Source organism: Myotis nattereri (assembly GCF_964212035.1).
Source record: "Myotis nattereri genome assembly, chromosome: 15".
Lineage (NCBI taxonomy): Eukaryota > Metazoa > Chordata > Mammalia > Chiroptera > Vespertilionidae > Myotis > Myotis nattereri.
Genome location: NC_138090.1, coordinates 46,617,842 through 46,623,841, shown reverse-complemented (window position 1 = coordinate 46,623,841; position 6,000 = coordinate 46,617,842).

Sequence of the window (6,000 nt, the reverse complement as noted above, 5' to 3'; positions counted from 1 at the left end):
TTGCCCTGGCTGGTTGGAAATATATTTTAAAAAAAGAAAGAAATTTGCAGTTCTGGAGGCCAGGAGTCTGAAATCAAGGTGCCAGCAGAGCCAAGCGCTCGCCGAAGGCTCTGGGGGAGAATCCGTTCCAAGCCTCTTCCAGGTTCCAGTGGATGCTGGTCTCTAGATTGTGGTTGCTTCACTCCAACCTCTGCCTCTGCCTCCACATCACCCTCTCTTCCGTCTGTAGTCTAACGTCCCTCTGCTTTCCTCATATATGACTGTACTTAGGGCCCACCTGGGTAATCCACGTTAACCTCCCCATCTCAAGACCCTTAACTTTATCACATCTGCAAAGACCCTGTCAGGGGATGATGGTGGTGGTGGTGGTGGTGGTGGTGGTATTTGCGATATAAAGTAACATTCACAGGTTCCAGAGATTATCTCTGGGGGAACCTACCACAACCATTATATTACACAGCCTTTCAAAGATACAGTAAAGACAACCTCCTGACCAATTGGGAGGTTGACACAAGAAACGAGTAAAAATCGGTCTACTTTACAAAGCGTCAAAGGGCACAAGAATTTGGCAAGAGGGCTGGTCTTAGGAGAGGCTACCTCCAGGGGCTCGGCAATACTATCACGGACTTGGTTTCTTCCGCGTCCTCTCTGCCTCTGGAGCACACTAATCAGGACTTGCCTCCTGGTTGAAAACTGGCTTCCAGGGCTTTCGTGGTCATAGGTGCCCTCGAAGAGTGTGTATCTCCCACTCCAGCTCCCTCCGCTCCCCAGAATGACCTCTCAAAAATGCAAAGTGGTGCCTGGCCAGTGTGGCTCAGAGATTGAGCGTCAACCTATGAACCAGAACGTCACGGTTCGATTCCCGGTCAGGGCACATGCCCGGGTTGCGGGCTTGATCCCCAGTGTGGGGCGTGCACGAGGCAGCCAATCAATGATTCTCTCTCATCATTGATGTTTCTCTCTCTCCCTCTCTCTTCCTCTCTGAAATCAATAAAAATATATATTTTTTAAATGCAAAGTGGCTCACATCACTCCCATCCTTATATGCTCTTCCATGGCTCCCCAGTGCCCACAACATGAAGTTGAGACCCTCAGTGTGCCAGACAAGTCCCAGAAATTCTGCAGACCTGGCTTCCCACACACCCTGGTCCTTTACACCCCAGCAACATCGAGTTTCTTATGGTTCCACAACACTGCCCTGCCCCTTCTCTCCTCCATGCCTTGCTACCCTGATCCCTCTGCCTGCAAAAGCCTCTCGCTCTCTCCCTCCCCGGCCCCTGGCTAATGGTGCTATAGACTCAGACAGATCTGAGGGACCAAAGTGCTGCGAGATCTTCCATACTCTTGGCTCTAAGTTGCTTCATACTGTTGTTAGAGAGCAAACACCGCTCGCCCTCTGGCGGCCAAAGGAGGCAACAGCAAAGAGGGATGCTACAACCTTTCCCCAGCGCAGGAACCAATCCCAGGGTCACAGCTGATGATGCTCCCTGGCAGGCACCAGGCTAATAGGCAACCACGTGCAATAAGTATATATTTTTAGTAGATACTATTTACTGTCTGTCTTCCCCACATGTGGATGCAAGAACTTCTGTTTTGTTCACAGCACCTTCAACAGGTAGGCGGAGCAGAGAGTAGGTGGTCAGTAAGTTGTGTGGAAAGGAATTGGCATCCATCCTGCCCTTAGACTCAGGCCTGAGTCACCCCCACAGGACGAGGGATCACCAGAAGCAAGATGGGTCCCTTGCTCTGGACATGCTCTGGGCCTCAAGACCCCAGAATTCCCAGAACAGGCAGCCCCTAGCCTCCTCCCAGAACGTGCGTGGGCCTTTTCCCTGAGTCAGTGATGCAAGGGGGACAGGCATGTGCCCCTAAACCCAAGGGGGCCCCTATTTCAGGGTCTGTAGACAGATCTGGGGCAGGCGAGTGGGGTGCACTGGAGGGCTCATGATAAGATGGAGGAGATTTGGAAAAGAAGAGGGGTGGGCTGCAAGTTGGGAGCCAGGAGCCTGCTCTCCAGAAGCCTCCAGAAATTCTACCCTGGCCAGTTGCACAGTGGTTAGAGCATCGGCCCGTGGACTGAAGGGTCAGGGGTTTGATTCCTGGTCAAGGGCACGTACCTGGGTTGCAGGCTCAATCCCCGCTTCCTTGCAGAAGACAACAATTCAGTGTATCTCTCTCACATTGATGTTTCTCTCTCCCTCTCCCTCTCTCCTCTTCCACTCACTCTAAAAGTCGGTGGGAAAATATCCTCCAGTGAGAGTTAACAAAACAAAAAAATTCCAAGGCATTCCAGGTTCCAACGGAGTCTTCCCGCCTCCACTCCCCGGAGGAACTTCCTAGGACGCGGTCTGCAGGGTGGCTGAGGGCACCTTGTGAACAGAGGCATTAGCCGGAGGCAGGAGGGAGGGGGGGGGAGGCAGGAGACCCCAGACAGGAGCAAAAGGGAGCAGTCCCCTCCCCCATAGAGAAGAAGGAAAAAGGGTATTTATTATGGGAGTTTCCCAAATGACCAAAAGAGGGACCGCGTCAACAACTGTGGGAGCAGGCTGCCTGCTCCCCTCCTCCCACCAGCCCCCCAGAGTGCGCCACGGCCTCCGGCGGAAAAGGAAATCCCTCCTGAAAGTGCCTCATCCACAGTCGCTGGGTGTGGACAGGTGCTCTGCACGCATCTTTCTGCTTTGCCTTTTCGCAGGTGCCTTTGTGAAGAGGGGAGTGCATTGTGTTCAGCCGCCGTTAGCTTGATTCTAACTTTTACGTACTTAGCAACAGGGCGCGGAGGCCTCCATCTGCACGCTTGTCCAGGAACACGCTTACGAGGGCAGCCCGAAGCTTACAGCTGCCCTGTGGGGGACAGGCTGTCCTTAAGCCCATTTCACAGATGGAGAAAGCAAGGGTGGCTTAATAGGTGAGACTCACAGGTCTTTGTCTCCAACTATGTGCTAGGAATGGGGGCTGGAATGAGGAAGAAGAGGGGACATGATCGCCCCTTCTTCGTCTTTAAACGGGGAAATTACCGATTCTGGGTTAGTTGGGACGGACCAGGTACATCTATTGACCCAGAATAAGCAATAGCTCCTCCCTCTGTTACTCTCAAGTGTCATTGTTTGGACAATAAAGTATACCGTGACCCTACTTATAGACCTACCTGTACAGCAGGAGAGACAGAAATTAATCAAAAGATTGCACAGTTAAGTTAATAACCACAGTTACAATAAATATGAAGAAAAAGCAGAAACCATGTAGGGAAAGCAAGTAAGGGGACCTGTCACCTCCTCAGAGGTGACAGGGAAAGAATAGTCAGTGACAATTAGGCCGGGGAAAGGAAAGTAAGCCGGGTGAGCATTCCAGGCTTGGGAACATCAAGGGAAAAAATTAAAATTCTGCATTGTGTTTTACACTTGCCCTTGCTATAATCACCATTTAATCTTATTTCTATTACTGTCGATACAACAAAGAAAACACGTGTTGTTTGCTAACTGCAAGAGAACCTGGTGAGTTTTTATACTGGCTGAATTAACTATAACACGACCAAATAAAGGCAGTAGATAAGTTAAATATTTAAAATGATAACTTCCTGAAGCATGCAGGGAATAAATATAATTTAATTTCCTACTGGAAAATCCCAAGATTAAAGGCAATAGAACAATTGCCCAATGACTAACGGTTCAGTAAACGCTCACAAGTGCGTGTCACAATCTTAGGCTGATAAGATGCAGACTAGATAAAACTCTAACAAGGGAAGACTTCACCGCCATCCCTGGCTAATAATTAGTCTTAGTATCATGAGGAACCTGACGTGCAAGTCTTTACGAAAGACTAGTTGAGTGTTTTGTAACCTTAAGGCTAAGATGCAAAGTTCCTGGATTTCACAAGCTTGCTGTGTTTGAAGCTGTGCGCGTGTGTACAAAAGTCCCCTCAGGGGCAGGGCAGTCAAAGCATCTTCAAGGGCGGCCAGAAGGGCAGGTGGCAGGGGGACGCAGGAAGAGGGGTGAGCAAGGTGAGGCGGATGAAGGCAGCCATGGTGAGGAGCTCGGGACCCTTCCTGAGTGTCATGAGACGCCACAGAAAAATGTGACTCATGCCCTGACCGGTCTGGCTCAGTGGATAGAGCGTCGGCCTGCAGACTGAAGGGTCCCAGGTTCCATTCCGGTCAAGGGCATGTACCTTGGTTGCGGGCACATCCCCAGTGGGGAGTGTGCAGGAGGCAGCTGATTGATGTTTCTCTCTCATCGATGTTTCTAACTCTCTATCCCTTCCTCTCTGTAAAAAATCAATAAAATATATTTTTTAAAAATGTGACTCATTTCTGAAGGTGACCTTCAGGAAATACGTGATCAGGTCTCAGCTTTGGCCTCACAGGGGCCAGGGTGCATGCTGGGAGGTCACTGAGCAGGGGGGAGCAAACTCGAAGTTCTAGGAGATGGTGACAAGACCAGGGTGAAGATAGTGGAAACAGACAATAGAGGTCTAATTCGTAAAAGATTTAGGAGGCAACAGCAACATGACTTAGAGGTGAACTGAATATTCATTTAATCATTTGGTATTTATTGAGCACCTGCTACATACTGGCCATTGGTTTGGGTACAAGAAACAAGAGGGAAGAGAATCGCTGAACCGGTTTGGCTCAGTGGATAGAGAGTCGGCCTGCGGACTCAAGTGTCCCAGGTTCGATTCCGGTCAAGGGCATGTACCTTGGTTGCGGGCACATCCCCAGTAGGGGGTGTGCAGGAGGCAGCTGATTGATGTTTCTCTCTCATCGATGTTTCTAACTCTCTATCCCTCTCCCTTCTTCTCTGTAGAAAATCAATAAAATATATTTTTTAAAAAAAAAGAGAGAGAAGAGAATAGAGGTTGGTCAAGGACGGTGCTCAGATGTATGGCTTCTGTAACTGGAAGGTGACCTTATAATTCCCTAGATAGGGACTCCTGCAAGAGGATTCATTTTGGAAGAATAACTCATGAGCCCTTTGGGGAATTTTACATTTTAAGTTCCTCTGGGACATCCAAGTGGAGATGTCAAGTACACGGGTGAACACACAGAACCAGAATTCAGTTGAAAGTTCTAGGCTGGACATAAAAACCTGGAAGTTATCTGCATTTCAGTGGTGGCTGAAGCATTACCTGGATAAGATCACCTGGCAGGAAAAGTATAACAAACAGAGAATGAGTGAAAGGGAGAACAAAGGACCGGCCAGAGAAGCAGAAGGAAAACCAAGACAGTCTTATGACACAGAAGCTAAGGGAAGAGAGTATTTCGAGAAGGAAGTGGTCAATTATGTCAAATGCTAACCAGTTGCCTGAGATCATCCAGTTAATAAGTGGTAGAGCTAAAATTTAAAACCAGGTCTTCTCTAGCCAGTTTGGCTCAGTGGGTAGAGTGTCGGCCTGCAGACCAAAGGGTCCCGGGTTCGATTCTGGTCAAGGGCACATACCTTGGTTGCAGGCTCCTCCAAGGCCTGGGCCCTGGTCAGAGCATGTGCAGAAGGCAACTAATCAACGTGTTTTTCTCACATCAATATTTCTCTCTGTCCTTCCCTCTTTCTTCTACTCTATCTTTTAAAAAAAAATCAATGGAAAAATATACTAGGGTGAGAATTTTTAAAAAATAATAATTAAAATAAAATAAAATTTAAAATCAAGTCTAACTATTTAATAAATAGTGTTGGGACAAATGACCAGCCATTTGGAAACAAAGTTAGATCCCTACCTCACACCATATACAATTATAAATGCAAGCCAAAGTAAAGGTGTAAAAGTAACACACACAAAAAAAAAACAATATTTTTTTAAAATAGACAAAGATTTATCATCTTGGTGTGGAGAGATTTCTTAAGGCCTTATAGGAAACACAGAAAGTGTAAAATAAAAAACCCAACAGGAAAATGATTTGAAAAGATGAACAGCCCTAGCCAGTTTGGCTCAGTGAATAGAGCCACAGCCTGCGGACTGAAGTATCCTGGTTCAATTCCGGTCAAAGACACATGCCCGGGTTGTGGGCTT